Source organism: Schistocerca americana, chromosome 10 (assembly GCF_021461395.2).
Source record: "Schistocerca americana isolate TAMUIC-IGC-003095 chromosome 10, iqSchAmer2.1, whole genome shotgun sequence".
In the NCBI taxonomy this organism is placed as follows: domain Eukaryota; kingdom Metazoa; phylum Arthropoda; class Insecta; order Orthoptera; family Acrididae; genus Schistocerca; species Schistocerca americana.
The window spans coordinates 140,106,730-140,129,420 of record NC_060128.1 but is presented as its reverse complement, the minus strand read 5'-3'; the positions used below and the strand labels follow the sequence as shown (position 1 = coordinate 140,129,420).

General features: G+C 45.4%; 1 pseudogene; it reads left to right on the top strand.

Annotated features, from left to right (window-relative positions):
• Window positions 1-323: 323 nt before the first annotated feature.
• Window positions 324-441, top strand: LOC124552870 (annotated as a pseudogene).
• Window positions 442-22,691: the final 22,250 nt, after the last annotated feature.

Below are 22,691 nucleotides of genomic sequence, written 5' to 3'. Positions count from 1 at the left end.
GACGTGTAAATAAAATAAATAAAACCACTGTGATGTTTCTGTGGGTTCCCGGTCATGTCGGTCTGACAGGAAACGAGGTTGCTGACGCTGTTGCCAAAGCTGCAGTCTTTGTGCCTCAGCCCACTAGTTCTTACATTCCCTCCAATGATCTCTGTGTCGCCGTCTGTCAGCAGGTGGTGTGACTTTAGCGTCACCACTTGTTCGCCCTTGGGAACAATCTCTGGCGGCTCTCCCAGCCGCTTGGACGAACTCCTCTCAACCTTCCCGCACCGAGGAGGTAATTTTAACTAAGTCGCGTATTGGGCACTGCAGTTTTTAGCCCTGGCAACGGCCTTGCCGCAGTGGGTACATCGGTTCCCATCAGATCACCATAGTTAAGCGCTGTCGGCCGTGGCCGGCACTTGGATGGGTGACCATCCGGGCCGCCATGCGCTGTTGCCATTTTTCGGGGTGCACTCAGCCTCGTGATGCCAATTGAGGAGCTATTCGACTGAATAGTAGCGGCTCCGGTCAAAGAAAACCATCATAACGAGTGGGAAAACGGTGTGCTGACCACACATCCCTCCTATCTTCATCTTCAACTGAGGATGACACGGCGGTCGGATGGTACCGATGGGCCACCTGTGGCCTGAAGACGCAACGCATTTTTTTGCCATCGCCATATTGTTAATCGGCGCTCCCCAACCACGTTGTGTAACTTGTGCCCAACGTTTAACTGTACAATATTTTCCTGACGGAATGCCCTTTATTTGACCGTTTACCTTCTTGTTTGGGTTTGCCGTCTGACTTGTCGGCCGTTTTAGCGAACGACGCGGGGGCTGTCTAACGCGTTTTACTTTTTATCCATCGTATCAGTATGGCGAAGGCCATTTAATTATTAGTTCTTGCTCTCTGTTTCTCTATAGAGTATTGTATAGACCTTTCCCCACGTCACGGTTATTACCACTTTTTTTTTCGATTGACTCATAGGCGTTTTTAACTCCTCTCTTTGTCTTCGTGTTTCACAGTTTTGACACGGCGCGTACGACCCTAGTTGATTTTTCGCCCTAAAACAGAACAAAACCAATCATGGGGACACGAGTGCACATTCGGCTCCGAAAGCCCATATCGATGATATTTCGTTGAACGGTTCGCTCCGGCTATTGTGGCCGAGTGGTTCTAGGCACTCCAGTACGAACCGCGCTGCTGCTATGGTGATCGATGATGTTTCGTTGAATGGTTCGCGCCGGCCATTGTGAGCGAGCGGTTCGAGGCACTTAAGTCCGGAACCGCGCTGCTGCTACGGTCGCAGGTAGGTTCGAATCCTGCCTCGGGTATGGATGTGTGTGATGTCCTTAGGTTAGGTTTAAGTAGTTCTAAGTCTAGGGGACTGACGACTGACGACCTCAGATGTTAAGTCCCATAGTGCTCAGAGCCATTTGAACCTTTTTTTTTTTTTTTTTTTTTTTTTTTAATGGTTGGAAGGCGGACACTTGATGATAGCCCAGCACTGAAATCTGCAGCAAGAGCTGCACTTCTATCACGTTGAACGATTCTCTTGTCATTGTTGGTCCCGTGCTTGCAGGAGCTTTTTCTGGCCGCAGCGATGTCAGAGATTTGATGTTTCACCGGACTGCTGATATTCACTGTACACTCGTGAAATCGTCGTACGGAAAAATGCCCACCTCGTCGCTACCTCGGAGATGCTGTGTCCCATCGCTCGTACGCCGACTGTAGCTCCACTTTCAAACTCACTCCAGTCTTGGTAACTTGCCATTGTAGCAGCAGTAACCAATCTAAGAACTGCACCAGGGAATGCAGGCGTTGCCAACCGCAGCACCGTATTCTACCCTATTATACAGGGTGAGTCACCTAACGTTACCGCTGGATATATTTCGTAAACCACATCAAATACTGACGAATCGATTCCACAACCGAACGTGAGTAGAGGGGCTAGAGTAATTGGTTAATACAAAGCATACAAAAATGCACGGAAGTATGTTTTTTAACACAAACCTACGTTTTTTTTAAATGGAACCACGTTAGTTGTGTTAGCACATCTGAACATATAAACAAATACGTAATCAGTGCCGTTTGTTGCATTGTAAAATGTTAATTACATCCGGAGATATTGTAACCTAAAGTTGACGCTTGAAAGCCCCGACGTTCAGTTGCGTGTTGTAACAAACACGGGGCACGGTCGGCGAGCAGCATCTGCAGGGACATGTTTCTTTCTGTGGGGTACGTTAAAGGAGAACGTGTACCGTGATGTGCCTACAACCCCAGAGGATATGAAACAACGTCTTGTGGCAGCCTGCGGCGACATTACACCAGATGTCCTGCGGGGTGTACTTCATTACGCCAGAGATTGCAATTGTGTGCAGCAAATGATGGCCACCACATTGAACATCTATTGGCCTGACATGTCGGGACACACACTATTCCACTCCGTAATTGAAAACGGAAACCACGTGTGTACGTGTACCTCACCCCTCATGGTAATGTACATGTGCGTCAGTGAAAAAGACCAATAAAAAGGTGTTAGCATGTGGACGTAATGTGCTGTTCCAGTCTCTTCTGTACCTAAGGTCCATCACCGTTCCCTTTGGATCCCTACGTAATTCGGTGCTCTCCGATACACACGATCGAACAGCGGAGGAGTGGTACTCAATCGTCAACAATATCTCCGGATGTAATTAACATTTTACAATGCAACAAACGGCGCTGATTACGCATTTGTTTATATGTTCAGATGTGCTAACAACACTAACGGGGTTCTATTTAAAAAAAACGTAGGTTTGTGTTAAAAAACATACTTCCGTGCATTTTTTTATGGTTTGTATTAAACAATTACACTAGCCCCTCTCCTCACATTCGGTCTGTGGAATCGGTTCGTCAGTATTTGATGTGGTTTACGAAATATATCCAGCGGTAACGTTAGGTGACTCACCCTGTGTATCTCTGTCTTTGAATACACATGCCTATACCAGATTCTTTGGTGCTTCATTGTATTACTGCTATTTAAAACAGTAGTTTCCTAGACATAAACTGTTCATATGTACTACCACTGTATGTGGTACAAGAATTTTCGTGTTTTTTGGGTAAAAACGAGTATTATTACTAACTGCTCAGGATACCAATTGATGCACACATTCAGCCGTGGGTGGCTCGTGTTCGTGCCATATCTCATTTAACACGCTGTTTTTACCGTACTACCACCTCGTTATGTTAATTTCAATTACTGGTGTCACTGAGTTGCCGCCTTGCCTGCCCGTGAGTGGCGGCAGCGGCGCTTATCGATATAAGCCCTGGCGTATTATCTTTGCTGACTGCTACAACTTCCCGATTGTCGTGCGTTCGGAGTGAGTTCGGATCTGCCAGTGAGTTGGGAGGTCTAGCAGTGCAGTTCGGAGCATGGAAGTGTTTGACTTAGGACGCGGCAGAAGTTCAGTCGGGGCGCTGCTGCATTGAGGTCCGGACAGCCACGACTCGCCCGACGGTTGCCGATACGTGTCACTTGAGTGCGGACCACCTTGGTTGGTCGTCTTGTCGGACGATGTGTATGTTGGCCGGCGATCGCTTATAGGTTGCCTGCGTGTGCCGACTCGTGATTCGTCCTTGTTACTGCACAGTCGCTGCCGTTAGTATTGTCTAGCCCTTCGTGCAAGTGTTCGTGAAACTGTGATGTCGACTGCCCAGTTATTTTAGTGCTGTCTCCGTGCTGATGTGTGGCAGTCGGTCGGTTGGTGAGCATCAGCCAGGAAATCTCCGCGCGGCGCAGTGGGCCGGGCCCGCTGGCGGTCTCTACGCAGTGTCGTGGAGTGTGGCAGCTGTTCCGATTGTTACGAGGTTCGTGGCTCACCAACTCAGGACATCAAAGTTGAGTGGTGATTTAATTACCGAAGTCAGTCTGGTCACATTGTGCCGCTGGTTTTCATGGTTGGCTGTTGGGGGTATTCCCGTGAGCAACAGCGAGTGTTCGAGTTGGCGAAAGTTTGGCCACCATTCGGTGGAGTTTAACTCTATTTTGGTTATTTGAAGTCCAAGTGCACCAGCGGAATTTTCTGCCTTGTGGCCATTAACGTTCCGGTTACCTGCCTCGACCGCTGACGTAGAATTCAGGCAGTGTCCTATCCTCACCGTGTTGTCGCTGTCCAACACGTGTGTGTAGTTTTGACAGCTTATGCATACTAGGTTGTGGGTGGGTACGCCTTTCACGTTTTGGCTTTGGAGTTCCTTGTATACTGGCCGGGTGGAAAGCAACTCGTATTGTCGGTGGGTCCGCTGACTGTCTCTTGGTTGGGTTGCCGGCGGATCGGATATAGTTGGATATAGTTGTCTCCTCTAAGCGAACGTTATTATTTCAAGTGCAGACCGACCCCCGGAAACTTCTGAGCGCCGCTAGCTACACTGCCTTTTCTTATTGGTGTTTGATTGTGTATTTTAATGGTTCATAGCCGATGGTTTGAATTTGTATTCTTTTCAAAAAATGGTTCAAATGGTTCTGAGCACTATTGGACTTAACGTCCGAGGTCATCAGTCCCATAGAACTTAGAACTACTTAAACGTAACTAACCTAAGGACATCACACACACCCATGCCGAGGCAGGATTCGAACCTGCAACCATAGCGGTCACGCGATTCCAGACTGTAGCGCCTAGAACCGCTCGGCCACCCCGGCCGGCTTGTATGCTTTTAGTTGGGTTTTGAATATTAGGCCTTCAGCCGTTTTAAAATCGAACCTGCAACCGTAGCGGTCACGCGGATCCAGACTGTATCGCCTAGAACCGCTCGGCCACCCCGGCCGGCTTGTATGCTTTTAGTTGGGTTTTAAATATTAGGCCTTCAGCCGTTTTAAAATTGAAAGTTTCTTACTTGTCAAGTCTTGCATTGTTTGGGCCTTCAGCCTCATTTAATTTTTTTTTTCCGGTAAAGCTTTGGGCCTCCTGCCTTTTCAAAATTTATTGTGGTTGTGTCTTTCAATCATGGGCCTTCAGCCATATTAAAATTAAAATTCGTTCCATGTTAAATCTTAGACTTTTGAGCCATCAGCCTAATTTAAAATAAAAATTGACTAAGGATAAAGCCTTGGGTTTCTGCCATGTAAAAATTTCTTGTAGTTGTGTTTTGAATCATGGGCCTTCATCCGTTCGTTTTAAAAATTAAAGAGGCTGTCCCCTTAAGCCATAAGATTGTGTGACATATTCAGTGGATAGTTAAGCTCGGAAATTTCCGCTGTAATGTTTGGGCAACGAAATAAAGTTATGTGTGTTCGAGTGTAACCGACAGCCGCTCATTTTGGCCCCTTTCCACAATTCCAACTACCTGTTCTGTCCTGCGGCTTTAACAAGGAGTTTCACTCCTATTATGTCCTTTTTTGCGATGCGATAATAAAGTGTTGGAAATCTAATAACTCGGGCCTTCCACTCAATGATTCTTGTATACCAACAAACCCGCTTGAAAGATGAACGTAACCCAACCGTGTTCCGCTGCCCTTTCAGTTCCAATTCGCATCCGATGTTGGTTCACATTCGCAATTGCCAATACATTTCCTCATAGATGATACGTTATGACTGTTCCTCGCACGTAACAACCACTATCTCTACTGCAGTGGTAACGGGAAAGTCTAAACAAGACTCGGTTTCTGGGAGTTTGCAGAGTAGAGAAAGCATTGCATGCTGTGTTCCAGTCATCAGGGGCCACCAACCACCCCGCAAGTTGCGCGCCCGCGCTTTTAATATGTCACATCTGTGGCGGCTGTGCCTAGGGAGCCGGATGAATTTTTCTTCCCGTATTTGACAGATCCCGAGCGGAGCTCCAGAACTTCTGGGCGGCTTCGATTTTTCGGTAGGCAGGGAGTCTGCGAAAGCCGATGCGCGATGGTAACTTTTATTTAGCGCGTATCACCGGAGGCGGCGAACAGGGGTTAGTGCGTGTGCGTGCGTGTGTGTGTGTGTGTGTGTGTGTGTGTGTGTGTGTGTGTGCGTATGGCAGGAGGGGCCGGAAAAGGCAGCGACTGGGAAACAAGGGAACTTCGCCCCAGTCTGGTTGTCAGCTGTTCGAAATTATTCTGATTATGCTAATGCTGTGGAGTCAACCCCCGACGTAGAAAGCTCCTTCCCGTTTAGAGATTTATAAGGTCTCCTCCTTCCCCCCCCCCCTCCCCCCTTCCATACTCTAAGACGACTCCCTCTTACTGCGCCGAGCACAAAGATGGCGTGATTTTTCCCTTCTTTTTCCCCCTCAACAGTTGCGACTTACTGCCGTATGAAAAGGAGACGGGATGCGAACGTTTTCTTTTTGTTTACACAGATCTGTTTTAGTGCACTTGTTAATAACATGCACTTGTTAATAACACAGGTCTACGATATTTTACATTGCTTTGTTTTAAATGATTTTATACCGCCTGCAGCCGTGAATTTTCCTTTATTTGCACAATTTCGGTCTTACACTATTTTCGAGTTTTCTGATAAACGGAAGCAACAGGGATATAATGCATTAAAAATACTATTTTGTCTAAGACTGACATAGTGATACCGTGGCTGTGTGCAGTTAATATTGCTATGTATGTAAGTAAATAGCGCTGTAACCCTGTTTCGAACTGGCAAGTTCATCATCAGACGGCTGTTCACATGGTTTGCAAGATACACCTTACATAAACGTCATTTTTCGATTTTTATTCTTCCACTGTGACGAAATAGTCTTGATGTGTTAGTGCCATCGAAAATTGCGCGCGATTTTGTTGCGAAGTTGCAGGACTGTATTTTTCAAATATTCCAAAATATATGCAGCACTTTTGTAATTTGTACATCACCATATCGTGCAAAGCACCACACACACCACCAAAAAGTATTTTCCACATGTGAAGTTATCACAAAGGTTAAGATGCATTAAAAATACCTTAAAAGTTAACAACATTTAAAAAAAGATCATAACATGTTCTAGGATTACACAAAAATTTCAGTAATGGCACATTATCTCTACACATGTTATACAGTCTAAAAAAAGACTAGGAGAAAAACAGCGCACCATGAAGAAATTACATGTGCAAGCAAACAAATGAGTACAGTTTCAAAAAAAAATGGATGATTTATTTGAGAGAAACAGTTTCACAAATTGAGCAAGTCAATAAGGCGTTGGTCCAACACTGGTCTTCGTGCAAACAGTAATACGGTTTGGCATTGACTGACAGAGTTGTTGCATGTTCTCCTGAGAAATATCGTGCGCGATTCTGTTCAATTGGCGCGTCAGATCGTCAGAATCCCCAGATGCTTAGAGAGCGCTGACCATAATGCTCCAAACGTTCTCAATGGGGGAGAGACCGGCGATTTTGCTGGCCAAGGCAGGGTTTGGCAGCCACGAAGACAAGACGTGGAAACTCTCGCCATGTGCGGTCGGGCATTATCTTGCTGAAATATAAGTATTCGTTTGGCATTGCCGTAAAAAGGTGAAACAGTTGATTGTAATTAATGCACAACTATGTACTTGGTGATTGATTGAATTTGTACTAATGGAAATACATTGTGTTTGATATTAGCTTGTCATTACTACTACAACCTTCGTTATCAACTTGTTGAGAAACAGACTGGTTGTATTCAATTCACGTAAAGCGAATTACACATTCTTCACGACCCAAAAACCGTTTACATTCCTTTTTTCGGTACCACCTTATTATCACACCACGTCGTTGTACGCGTCTAATAATTTCAATCCTCTGGTCGGTTCGTTGCCTTTCTCTGGCCGCCCAGTCATTGTAGGCAATAAGCTCGGTACGCCGTGTACTGTCGGTTGACTACGTAAACAGAAATGCGTATACTATCTATCCTACGAACATTAGGTTTTAATAATATAAAAATAAAGTACATGATATAAGAAAATGTCATTAGACTTTATTGTCAAGCTCACCGAGATGTACCATCTGTATAATTTTGACGCCTTATACCGTTTACACCCTGTATAAGGCAACACGTATCTGGACACTGTGTTTACAGGAAGCCGTCTTATACCGACAACTATTTACATGCAACCAGTTGCCATCCACCTTTTCAACGTACAGGAGTCCTTCGGACCTAGGTTAAACGAGCATGTGCTGTCTCAGATGCTCAGAATTTACCACAGGAGCTGCAACATCTTAAGGACGTGTTCCATAATAACGGCTATACGAACCGACAAATTCGACGTACTTTTGAGTTTGGACCTCTACCTGAACATTCTGAAGACACCTTTAGGTCTGTGGCTTTTCTTCCGTTTGCTGGGAATGTGTCCGCCAAGATAGGTAGACTTCTGAAGCAATATGAGATCACACGTGTTTTTCGTCCGCCAGCTACGATTCATGCACCTCTTTGCTCCGTTAAAGGAGATTTTGGTTTGAGGAAGTCTGGGGTTTACAAAATACTGTGTGAGTGCGGGAAATTTTACATTGGCCAAACTATTCGTACCGTCAACGACAGGTGTATTGAACATCATCGCAACACGCGTTTATTACAACCAGATAAATCTGCGGTGGCTGAGCATTGCCTTACAGAGGGACACAGGATGCTATACAATGAGACGCAAGTAGTAGCAAATGCTTCTCGGTACTGGGATTGTGTTTTAAAAGAATCTGTCGAAATCAGACTAGTAGATAATATCATAAATCGTGATAATGGAGAGCCGATAACGTGGAATCCTGTTTTATCAGATATGAAGAAACAACAGCATCTGAATCTACCGGCTCTGAATAATCATTTGCAACGATATATCGTTTTCAACAGTATTCACCCTCGGAGGCGCTGCAACTATTTTTGCACCAAGGGGCAGCAGGAATGACTAAATGGTTCAAATGGCTCTGAGCACTAAGCGACTTAACTTCTGAGGTCATCAGTCGCCTAGAACTTAGAACTAATTAAACCTAACTAACCTACGGACATCACACACACCCATGCCCGAGGCAGGATTCGAACCTGCGACCGTAGCGGTCGCCCGGTTCCAGAATGTAGCGCCTTTAACCGCACGGCCACTCCGGCCGGCAGGAATGACTAAGGGCGTGCGCACTATATTTAGCGCATGCGCTGTTGTACTTCCGATGCATGTAAAGGTGCAGTAATTTGCGAGTGGAATCAGTTATCGGCGAGAGCAGCGTAGCTTTTCTCAGCTGACGATGGCGGCCAGTTGAACCGCAGAAATATTGTGCTCAGATGACGGTTAGATCCGGCTGGAAACCGGCCAAGAATTTGAAAAACTAATACGCCGAGGAAGGCTACATAGTCACCGTACATATATCTTTTGTAAATCTTTTGCAATTTGTTTTGGTCTTCTGATGACTTTACTAGACGACAAACAACAGCCTCATCTGCTGTCGCAGAGTGATGTACTTCTGGCAAGTGAGATAATGTCTGTTTACTCTTAGGACAGTGTATCTTTGACATGTTTTATTTTATGTTCTGTGACTATGTGATTCACGACGTAAGAATAGACTGCTAAAAAAAATTCTTACGTCGTGAATCACAGTAGAGCAGCGATTATCAGTCTAACAACACTTTATTTCATAGTCACAGAACATAAAATAAAACATGTCAAAGATACACTGTCCTAAGAGTAAACAGACATTCTCTCACTTGCCAGAAGTACATCACTCTGACATCTGCAAACAACCTAAGATGGCCGCTCAGATTGTCTTCTGAATCGTTTATATAGATAATGAACAGCAAAGGGTGAAAGGGTACAGTACCGCCCGACATTGAAAATAGGTACAACATTCTTCGTTATTCTTGTCAGAACAACATATTTTTTCTACTAATAACTCCATTTCAATTAATACAGTGAAGCCGGATACCAGTGTGGGAAAGAATGACAGTTTACTTATTTAATTGATCACATATGCACTCCCACAAAATAAATCCCTACATCCAGTTTCGTGAGATCTGTGAAATGAATGAATGTATGGTCGTCTGCTAACAGCAGATAGTGAATGTGAATATATGATCATCTTGGAGACGGTACTTGGGTCACCTTTGGTGGGACCAAAGAGATTAAATTTACCTGAGCTTTGAGCGCCTGAAATGTGGCTGACCAATACGGTAGCAAGGTGCTCCCCCACTTCGGCAGAGGTGCGAGAGGACCTGAACAACGGCCATGTTTCAGCACTCTGGCGCTGGATCTAGTGTTGGTAAGATCTGTCTTAGGCGTGCTCCGTAAGGACAAAAGAGTGGAGACATGGTATGCGTGTGAAATACTTAAGAGTAGTTTAGAATAATAATTTCTCTATTCCAAGAACTTTTGTGGGGAGAATTAAATGTCAGGCAGGTAATATTAAGTGGATCGTAGTAATCTTCGGAAGTGACCAACGGTCACAATGAAATTACGTCTAGCAATAAGTTGAAATACTTCCAAGTGCTTAAGTTAAGCTGAATTACTAGCGTGTGTACTATAAGTTGGAAATATTTAAGAAATGGCGTGTGAAGGACTTGAAATTAGAGACGAGCACTTCCACGTGTTGAGTACTGTGTGAGTTTCAATCTGTGTATGAGACAAAGGATAAAGAGAAGTACTCGTCCATGGTATCAGTTGAGGACTCGGGTGTGTGATGAATATGTTCTTAATATTACTTTGCGTGTTATGGTTCCGTGTGACGCTTGGTTCAAACTATAATACTCTGAGAGAGAAGCAAGGTGAGTCAGCCGTCTATCCAGCAACGCCACTTGGCTTGCACTGTACAGGAAGCCGTGCATATATCCTCCAGAGTTCATAGTAGGAAAGAAAAATTACGAAGTGGGGCAGTGTCGTGTGAAACTGGGATAAATACTAATTGAAGTGGGAAAGCTGAAAGTGATAATGTTGTGACTATTCCTTGTGTTGTATTCCATGTTGCAGTGTGGTGTATGTCATGTAATTTAAGTATGTGTGGTTTGCATGGGAGAGGAGCAAGATAGTTTCAGAGGCAGTGGGTAATGCATGTTCCTTTTGTACCGCTCGGTCTGGAGGTAAGTTTCGTAGTGATGGTTGTGAGAGTCGAATTGTGAGATATAGCAAAAGATCGACCATCCTTTCCAGAAAGTGCACTGTAGCGTTAAATAATTACGAGAGCATAAGATAGAGAATCACCGATGCAAAGCCATGCCCACTGGGCGGAATTTCTCATGTGTTATTGTTGTAGGTTATAGAATTTGTGTGTTTAGGTTATAGAATTTATCGGAATAAATAAGATAGTGAAAAGAAAAAGATTGGTGGACTTTTCCTTCGAATTGTATGGTGTCATGATGTCCCGAATTTATAATGTGTGCGCCATCCATATTCAGTGCGGTGGCCACGTGTTGATAAAAGCCGTTAAATAAAAGAAAAAAGAAAATGTGGTATTGCCAGTGCGTAGTGAACAGTCTGAGTTCTGTGAATTACTGATAGTCAGATTTGCGTTTCCGTTGCGTATTATTCATACAGGAGGTTAATTGGTGACTTAATTGTGAGTACGAGAGTTCATGTTACTCGATAAATAAGAATGGACCCATTCGCTTGGCAGACTACTCATCTTGCAGTCCTGACTGCTTGATTCCACAGTATGAGCAAGGCATGCGGGTGCCTCTCAAGGGAAACGCCAGAAAACACTTCTGTCAATTACTACGAATTTTTACCTTTCCGACAGGAAATCACGAATCCGTAGTCGAGGAGGAGAGTATTTCCGTGTGACCATGGGACACCCAGCAGCTTGCGCGTCACCCTGTGGTTTGCCCCCTCCCGCGCGCTGTGAATTTTTATACACCCGATCGCAGTTTATGCGCTGTCCCCCGTCTTTTTCTCCGTGACGCACCGCCGCTGCGCCGCTTCCCCGCGACATCTCGATCTCTTTTCCCCCTCCCCTACCCCCTTTCCACCTCCCCCACCTTCTTTTTTAAACTCCAGATGAGGACCGCTCGCGCTCAATACGTAGTCGGCCTGAATATCTGAATATTTATTTGCGACGCCCTCTTGCAGATAATGCCCTATAGGCCAGAATACGACTTCACAAAACATTTTGCGGCAGCAAAATAGCTTCACTTTCGTCGCCGGACGTGTCTTCCCTGACAGAAAAAAGAAACTGAAATTCAAAATAAAAATTCTAGTGAGTGCAGCAACTGTACGCCACTTTACTACACTACTGGCCATTAAAATTGATAAACCACGAAGATGACTACGGATGCGAAATTTGACCGACAGGAAGAAGATGCTGTGATATGCAAATGGTTAGCTTTTCAGAGCATTCACACAAGGGTGGCGCCGGTGGCGACACCTACAACGTGCTGACATGAGCAAAGTTTCCAACCGCTTTCTCATACACAAACAGCAGTTGATCGGCGTTGCCTGGTGAAACGTTGTTGTGATGCCTCGTGTGAGGAGGAGAAATGCGTACCATCACGTTTCCGACTTTGATAAAGGTCGGGTGTAGCCCATCGCGATTGCGGTTTATCGTATTCGACATTGCTGCTCGTGTTGGTCGAGATCCAATGACTGTTAGCAGAATATGGAATAGGTGGGTTCAGGAGGGTAATACGGAATGCTGAGCTGGATCCCAACGGCCTCGTATCACTAACAGTCGAGATAACAGGCATCTTGAAACTTCCTGGTAGATTAAAACTGTGTGCCGGACCGAGACTCGAACTCGGGACCTTTGCCTTTCGCGGGCAAGTGCTCTACCAACTGAGCTAACCAAGCGTGACTCACGCCCCGTCCTCACAGCATTACTTCTGCCAGTATCTCGTCCAGACTTTACAGAAGCTCTCCTGCGAACCTTGCAGAACTAACACTCCTGAAAGAAAGGATATTGCAGGGACATGGCTTAGCCACAGCCTGGGGAAGCAGGCATCTCATCCGCATGGCTGTAACGGATAGTACAGCCACGTCTCTATCCCTGAGTCAACAGATGGGGACGTTTGCAAGACAACAACCATCTGCACGAACGGTTCGACGACGTTTGCAGCAGCATGGACTATCAGCTCAGAGACCATGGCTGCGGTTGCCCTTGACGCTGCATCACAGTCAAGAGCGCCTGCGATGCTGTACTCAACCACGAACCTGGGTGCGCGAATGGCAAAACGTCATTTTTTCGGATGAATCCAGGTTCTGTTTACAGCATCATGATGGTCGCAGCCGTGGTTGGCGACATCGCGGTGAACGCACATTGGAAGCGTGTATTCGTCATCGCCATACTGGCGTATCACCCGGCGTGATGGTATGGGGTGCCATTGGTTACACGTCTCGGTCACCTCTTGTTCGCATTGACGGGACTTTGAACAGCGGACGTTACATTTCAGATGTGTTACGACCCGTGGCTCTACCCTTCCTTAGATCCCTGCGAAACACTACACTTCAGCAGGATAATGCACGACCGCATGTTGCGGGTCCTGTACGGGCCTTTCTGGATACAGAAAATGTTCGACTGCTGCCCTGGCCAGCACATTCTCCAGATCTCTCACCAATTGAAAACGTCTGGTCAATGGTGGCCGAGCAACTGGCTCGTCACAATACGCTAGTCACTACTCTTCATGAACTGTGGTATCGTGTTGAAGCTGCATGGGCAGCTGTACCTGCACACGCCATCCAAGCTCTGTTTGACTCAATGCCCAGGCGTATCAAGGCCGTTATTATGGCCCGAGGTGGTTGTTCTGGGTACTCATTTCTCAGGATCTAAGCACCCATATTGCTTTAAAATGTAATCACATGTCAGTTCTAGTATAATATGTTTGTCTAACGAATACCCGTTTATCATCTGCATTTTTTCTTGGTAGAGCAATTTTAATGGCCAGTAGTGTAGTTAGATGGAAGCCACGGAGATAACGTATTCACTTACGCGGTCGGCCAACGAAATAAACTATGATGGCTCCTCTGGTGGAGTTTTTCATTAGGAGAATGAGTCCTCTGAAGTAAAAATTTTGACTAAAAACGGAGAAAACGCATAACATAAGGATGAAACTGGACAACGAAGTCATTAAAGAGTCAAAACGCGAACAGTTAATCCACAATCGTGAACCTTTTTTTTGTGTAGACTGAAGCAGCGAATGAAAATTTGTACCAATGCTGAGAATGGAACCCGGGGCTCCCGCTTACTAGGCAGGTGTTAGTGAATAAGCAACGTGCAGTTGTCTGCAGCCCTGTGTCAAGGTGGCTTCGCGGGGTAGCCGTGCGGTTCGAGGCGTCTTGTCACTGTTCATGTGGCTCCCCCCGTCGGAGGTTCGAGTCCTCTTTCGGGCATGGGTGTGTGTGTGTGTGTGTGTGTGTGTGTGTGTGTGTGTGTGTGTGTGTGTGTTGTCCTTAGCGTTAGTTTAATTTAATTAGTGTGTAATCCTAGGGATCGATGACCTCAGCAGTTTGGTCCCATAGTCCTTACCACAAATTTCCAAATTTCAAGGTGGTTTAGTGTGTAACGCACCTGTGTAGCATGCAGGAGAGCTGGGTTCGATTCCTGGCATTGGTACAAATTTTCACTATCCGCTTCAGTCTACATACATAAAATCGTATCTGTGTGAGACCAGTTAATGTTTCTGACACTGTGTCCTTTGATTTCTTTTTTTTTTTTTTTTTTTTTTGTTGCTTGCGTGGCGATCTCCCGAGACAGCTGTTATATGTCAATTATTGTTTCTTGTCTCTTACTAAAATGGAAGAGTGCTTTCCACCAGACACATTTCGCTTTTATTTATCTTCAGTCGCGTTTCTGAAAGTATGGTATACATAACAGATTTCTACATTTTTCTTTATAGATATGGTGTAAGATTTACTTAAGGTGTTATTCCTCTCTTTTAAGTGTTCTGCAGTCCACTGAAGGCTGAAGTCGAAAAAAAGCTTGGTTTCACTATTGATTTTCGCGATTTTCCGTCTTTTAGGCCCCCGTTTTCCTGCATTTGAGTTTTTTGCTTTTCACTTTTATAAAATTTCTCAAAACGTGTCACCATAGAAATATTACTGTAGTTTCGCACGTTTGACAATGGGTCAGTCGTGGGGGGCGATCATAGGTTATATTATTCTTAAATAATCAAGTCTGCCAAGATCGCTAGCAATTCTTTTTTTACTATTGCCGAGTTCGGCATATCTACGCTGCCATCATCGGATCTTGTAACATTATTAGATGTAAGTGCTTTTTACAGTACTGAAAGTAATACAGTGATGTTGCGTCAAATTGTAAAATGTGGCACTGAGCATCAGCATGGCACCAGTAAAATATCACGCTATTAAAGCATACAACATGCTATGCTGATGTTACAGCATACACTAATCATTTAACGCCTCAGTAGCGCTTACTAAGCTGTAGCCATTAGCATTGGTATGTATGGTGTGGTCTGTAATTACCTGTGCCTGTGGTTTGTAGCCTGCAAAAATACACCAACCAAGAGCTCGGGACCACACATTACGTGTGTGGTTTGACGGATGACAATGCGTTGGAAGTGAGTCGCTTTTACTAGGAACGCTGCCCGTTGGGCAATTACCAGATCAAAAGACATTTGAAGTAATTCATCGCCACCTCTATGAATACAGGAGTTTCACATCTTCACTAGGCAGCGGTGTTCGGCCAAGACACACAAGAGCAGAGGATGAAGAAGATATGTTCAGAGCTATGGAGGGAAGTCCTGGAATCAGCCCAAGGCGGTTGGGGTTGCAGAGTACTATGACGTATGTGACGATCCAAAGACGTTTACGTGAAAACGTGCTGTATCCAAACTGTCTGCAACGTGTACTAGCCTTCTTCAGGTTATCCTCCAACTGGATCTTGTATTAGCACGCCATGATGTCCAGCTTGACAGCTGTTATTTTATTCACAGATGAAGCGACACTCACAAGGGATGGGACCCAGAATTTGTGTAACCAGCACATGTGGGCGGACACAAATCCCAATACAACAACAGAATCGTCTCACCAAAAGAGGTTATCCACTAAAATCTGGGCAGCCCACAACCTACAATAATAGAGTCATCTCACCAACAGAGGTTCTCCACTAACATCTGGGCAGCCACAACCATACAACAATAGAGTTATTTCACCAACAGTGGTTCTCCACTAACATCTGAGCAGCCCACAACCATATAACAATAGAGTCATCTCACCAACAGAGGTTCTCCACTAACATATGGGCAGCCCACAACCATACGACAATAGAGTCATCTCACCAACAGAGGTTCTCCACTAACATCTGGGCAGCCCACAATCATACAACAATAGAGTCTTCTCACCAACAGAGGTTCTCCACTGAAATCTGGGCAGCCCACAACCATACAACAATATAGTCGTCTCACCAAAAGAGGTTCTCCACTAACATCTGGGCAGCCCACACCCATACAAAAACAGAGTCATTTCACCAACATAGGTTCTCCACTAACATCTAGGCAGCACACAACCATACAGAAATAGAGTCATCTCACCAAAAGAGGTCCTCCACTAACATCTAGGCAGCTCACAACCATACAACAATAGAGTCGTCTCACCGACAGACATTCTCCATTAACATCTGGGCAGCCATTGTTCGCGATTGCCTGTTGAGGTGTTTCCAGGGAGACTTACTGGGCATAACTACAGAGATTTCATGCGTACTGAATTGCCTTACTACTTCAAAGACATGCCACTTGTATCCCGTCAGCAACTGTGTTTCATGCACGATGGTGCTCCAGCACATTTCGGTCTGTCTGCCTGGAGGTGCTTGACGCACGTTTTCCTGAATGCTGGATAGGTAAAGGTGAACCAATTGCCTGGCCATCGCTCTCACCTGTCTTAAGCCCCTTTGCACTTTACCTGAGGGGACGTGTAAAGTCCATCGTGTATTCGACTGCTGCTGTGGATGGACCTACCCTCCACTCATGTATCGTGACAGACAGTACTAACTAAAAAAAATGGCTCTAAGCACTATGGGACTTAACATCTGAGGTCGTCAGTCCCCTAGACTTAGAACTACTTAAACCTAACTATCCTAAGGACATCACACACATCCATGCCGGAGGCAGAATTCGAACCTGCGACAGTAGCAGCAGCACGGTTCCGGACTGACGCGCCTGGAACCGCTCGGCCACAGCGGCCGGCAGTACGAACTACGCCAGGCATTTTTGATCGTGTGCAGACCTCAATGAAGCGGCAAACGGAAACCTGTATGCAAGCAGGAGGAGCAGGTCACTTTGAACATTTACTCTGATACGTAACCAGAGTGTACCAGCTGGCATTACATAATTACAGTTAGTTTGTAGGAGCTGAAGGTCGTATAAGCCTGTCAGAAGGCATTTCTGGACCCATCTTGACATAATCTTTTTTTTTTCCTTGATGAATGAGGAATCCATTTCTGAAGTTTGGCCGTCCTTTTTCCAAACATCCTCTGCACTGACAAATACGCTGATGAGTCATAACGTTCTGATTATCCACATAGCAGCGTGATGGTCTACCTTCGCGACGCAACAAGACGTCAAGTGAATCCACATGACATCTGAGGTGAGGCGAGGTTCAGTGTAAAATGAACATGCTTTACAACAAAAAGATTCTAAGACGTGAAGACGACAGCAAAGTCTGTTGAAACCGGTTGTCTTAAATAAAGAAATATTTTATACGATCTTGGCTGTTTCATAGTTTTTTTTGCTATTAAGGAATTCTGCTACCGAGGCTGCAAAATAACCCATGACACACGGAGCAGGGAACACATAAAAAAAAGACTAGCAGTGGCAAAAAGAGCATTCCCAGCCAAGAGAAGTCTGCTAGCATCAAACACAGACCTTAATTTGAGGCACAAACTTCTGAGAATGTACGTTTGGAGCACAGTATTGTACGGTAGTGAAACATGGAATGTGGGAAAACCGGATCAGAAGAGAATAGAAGCATTTGAGATGTGGTGTTACGGAAGAATGTTGGAAATTAGGGCCGTTGATAGGATAAAGAATGAGGTTGTTCTCCAGAGAACTGGTGAGGAATGTATGGGAAACACTGAAAAAAGAAAAAAAGAGACCGAAGGATGCTACAATTTTTCCCGAGCGTTCCGGCAGCCTGAGGCAACGGTCTAAAGCCAAAAGGGGAAACATTTCATGTCTCCCCCACCAAAGAAATCCAGAGTTGTTCACACAGGTTCCGGTAAGGTCACCACGACTGCAGAAGCCGTCTGTTCGTCGAATTCCTCAATCAATGGACAGCGCTACGCTACGCAGACACTTTGCAGAAGCCGCGGCGCGCCATGAAGACAAAACGCCCAGGAAAGCCGTGGGACGAAATCATCCTATTGCACGATAACGCCCACACCAATAGTGCCAATCGGACGTAGGCTACGCTTCAGCGATCTGGTTGGGAAACACAGCAACATCACCCACACAAGCCGGACCTTATAGGTGTGATTTTCACATTTTGGGCGACCTGGAGAGAGACATGAGTGGCGGTCGGTTTCAGTCAGACCAGAAAGTGCAAGTGGAGCGGTCATAGACTGATCGCGTTCCGCAGAATATGAATTGGTCGGCTCGCCTCCCAGTGGGAAAAAATTGTGATGATTACTTTTGACTAATGTAGTACATCAACAAAGGAGGTGGCTTACAAAACTCTCGTTCGACCTATACTTGAGTATTGCTCATTAGTGTGGGATCCGTACAAGGTCTGCCACTTGAATTTGCTAAACATCTCCGTAACGCTATCTCCTCTGAGATAGAGAAGATCCGAAGAAGAGCGGCGCGTTTCGTCACAGGGTTATTTGGTAAGCGTGATAGCGTTACGGAGATGTTTAGCAAACTCAAGTGGCAGACTCTGCAAGAGAGGCGCTATGCATCGCGGTGTAGCTTGCTGTCCAGGTTTCGAGAGGGTGCGTTTCTAGATGAGGTTTCGAATATATCGCTTCCCCCTACTTATACCTCCCGAGGAGATCACGAATGTAAAATTAGAGAGATTCGAGCGCGCACGGAGGCTTTCCGGCTGTCGTTCTTCCCGCGAACCATACGCGACTGGAACAGGAAAGGGAGGTAATGACAGTGGCACGTAAAGTGCCCCCCGCCACACACCGTTTGGTGGCTTGCGGAGTATAAATGTAGATGTAGATGTAGACTGGAACCATTTCATTGTCCCATTGTGGCGGGTATTCAGCTTCCACTTGACTGCCTCCTGTAAGTGACCAGCGGAGTGCCAGCATTGCCTGGGTATGTATATATTCCAATATTCTATTATCTCTTCCTTCCCCTTCCCTCTCTTCATCTCCTCCTTCACTAACACTCCGCCCATTTCCTCCTCCCCTTTTTTCTGTCTTTCTTCTATTCCCCATCTCTCTGTGCCTATCGCTCCCTCCCCTCTCCATCTCCTCCTCTTTCCTTACTCTGTCCACCTTCTCCATCCCCTCTCTCTCTCTCCATTTCCCCCTCCCCTGCCTCTCTTCATCTCCTCTTCCTCCTCCTCCTCCACCTCCTCCTCCTCCTCCTCCTCCTCTCTGCGCTCTATCTCCCCCTCTCACCTCACTATCCAACCATCTCCTCTTTCCCCCTTCTCTTCCACGTCATCGCGCTTGTCCCTATAGGACACTGATGGTTCTTACCTGTATTCCACTGAATTTTTTTCCAGATCGTAAATACTATTTGTAGAAGATTTCAGGGTTATGAGCTTTAGCTTGGCCTTTCCCGTATACATACATATCAAATGTATTTCACATGACCATCTGCTTAATAGCTTGTTTGCCCGTCTTCAGAACGAAATGTACCACTGATTCTGCGTATCAGGGATCCGACAATTTGTTGGTAGGTTAGCAAAGGTGGCACTCTGCAGCCTGTTGACTGTGGCCAACAAAGCTTCCACCTGCGTTTGGACTGTGGCAAACTCCTGCATCCGCACACAACAGACACAGTCCCTATCCCCTAGCTAATATGTGATTTACTATGAGAAACTTAAATAAATCTACTGCCACACAAGGTTAACAGCTACATTCTAGTTGGCAGAAAGGACACTAAACAATGAAAAACAATAAAAATGTATGGTAGAAGCTAGATCTGATGCTTATTTCCCTGCAAGGGACTATCTAGTGAATACTAAACAGAGACCTACAGTAAACTGCAAGGGGCTATCTAGTGAATAGTACTAGCGAATTAAACAGTAACCTACGGTAAGCTACACCTACTGATTATCACTCGTATTTATAATGTAAACAAACGGTTACGTACACGCGAAAATGACCTAATAAAACTATAAAAACTACTAGCTTCAAAGTATCGAGTGTAAATGACACTAATAAACGTAAATACTGCGTATTGTACACTGACAGATGCAGGTACAAAACAAAACCTTTAGCTAACAATAAGAGTTCAGAATGTAAGGCACAAATACGAACTCTACTTCATAGGAACCGATGTGCTTACAGTACACGATCACTAAAGCCCACAACAAGCTAAGGAATTTAAGCAGACGGCGAGGTGAGTTTTAGCTTCCTGCTAACTAAACCGTATGTAAGAAGGGCTCAGAAGTTGTATTATAACACTGATTTTCTCAGGTATTGTAGTGTAACACTAATTTAACACGTATTTTACGTTGGCTTAACTGTTAATGCTCACAGGTTGCGCTAATCAAACGTATACAAGTGAGGTTAGAATTCACTGTCAGTATCACTTTCCCTAATAAAACGTATAAAAACTGCTGCCTTCAGTGTATCGAGTCTAAATGACACTAATAATCGTAAATACTGAGTATTGTACACTGACTTAATTTGTAATCCCGCGTATTTAACGTCAGTTAAGAATGTAAACAAACGTTTGCGTACACGCGAATCTGTCCTAAACAGGAACTTCGCTTTTCCTATTCAGACGCAAATAAAAACTGAAACCTTCAATTTATCAAGTCTATCTGACACTAATGCACGTAAATACTATAGAATATACAGCAAAAACAATTAATTCCTAGCTACATTACTTATCTCGTAACATAGCAAGCGGCGTCAGGGCTACCAACCCTGCCTGTTATGATATGTCGTAGTTCGGTACACGGCCACGGTGGCGTGTCGAATAGTGGCCTTTTCGATATGTAGTAGTAGCAGCTTTATTCATCCGTAGGTCTCTTTTTACAAGTATATAGGACATGTCAAAGTACTTACAAATTTAGATCAATTTAAAATAAGCTAATTCGTATACCTATATATTTAGAGATTTCTGTCTGTCGGTAGAATACAACACTGTCAATGGGTTTCGAATAGGAAGCTATGATACACTTGCCTGTCCTATCCTTCCAGCATAGAGGGTCATTGAGAAGCACCTCGTTAATTACGACTGTGTACCCACCGCTGTTCCTCCGACTACAGCGCCATCTGTGGCGGTTCGAACAAAATGCTTTAGACAAAACGTGTGTAGATTTTGCAGTAGAATCGTAGTCTGCAATAAAAACCGGGGATTCCCATTGCAGATTTGATAGTTCCCCCCCCCCCCCCCCCCTTCCCAGCCAAACGCGATGTGGTGGGGTGGCGGGTCGAGTGTGGTATCGTTGGCTGTCCCCTTCCGAGATAAACTAACTGGAATTGTAAGTTTTTTGTTCCGATGTGTAGTTTTCGCGGTAACTGAATGTCATCCCCTTTTTTTTATCGGATGTGTAATTTTTGTAATATCCGTACTATGATGATGATGTTGATATTGATGATGATGATAATGATGTTTGGTTTGTGGAGCGAACAACTGCACTGTTATCAGCACCCGTGCAAATCCCCAACCTATGCTCAGTCCAATCTCGCCACTTTCAGTAATGATGATGAAATGATGAGGACAACACGAACACCCAGTCATCCCGAGCCAGGTGAAAATCCCTGACCCCGCCGGTAATACGTGCTACGGATTTGTTAATAAGAAACAGAGAGATTATGATCTAGCGTACTGTACACGTGACACAGGTGCATCGGGTTGTATACTACGTTTGTATCGGGTTGTCTACTAAAACTCAGTGTCAGACACTGTCAAGTTTCCAGTATGAGATTTTCACTTCGCAGCGGAGTGTGCGCTGATGTGAAACTTCCTGGCACATTAAAACTGTGTGCCGGACCTAGACTCGAACTCGGGACCTTTGCCTTTCGCGGGCAAGTGCTCTACCATCTGAGCTACCCAAGCACAACTCACACCCCATCCTCACAGCTTTACTTCCGCCAGTACCTCGTCTCCTACCTTCCAAACTTGTGTGCCGGGCCGAGACTCGAGCTCAGGACCTTTGTCAGTCACGGGCAAGTGCTCTACCATCTGAGCTACCCAAGCACGACTCACGCCCCGCCCTCACTGTTTCATTGTCAAGTTTATTAGGCAGCCCACTTGCTGGAGGTTGTGTAGGGTAAGGAGGCTTTTTTGTAGGGGCTTCCATGTGCCGGAGAGTGTTTCTGAAGTAGCCCCCGTGTGCCGCACCAGCGCGGGCCGTGATGTAATGTTTGCGGTGTAGACTCCAGCGGCGGTGTAACCGATACGGGCCCTCACCCCACCCACCTCCGCCCACGCAGGCCGAAACCCGACACCGCTGCGACAACAGCCGTCGCAGCGCGGCCTCCTAACCCTTGAGCCGGCGGGGAGTAATATTTTAAACAGCCGGTCTCACCCACCCCGGGCGCCGCATGAGGCCGAAAGGAAGGACACTGTCACCGGAATCGATAGTTCCGCTACGCGCAGCTTCCTGCATTTACATCTTAGTGTACTCAGCGCAAGACAGCGTGTAAGGTGGGCATTCCATTTTGATTTTTGTAGGTTATCGATATGCACGTCGGAGACAAAAAAATAGTTCAAATGGCTCTGAGCACTATGGGACTCAACTGCTGAGGTCATTAGTCC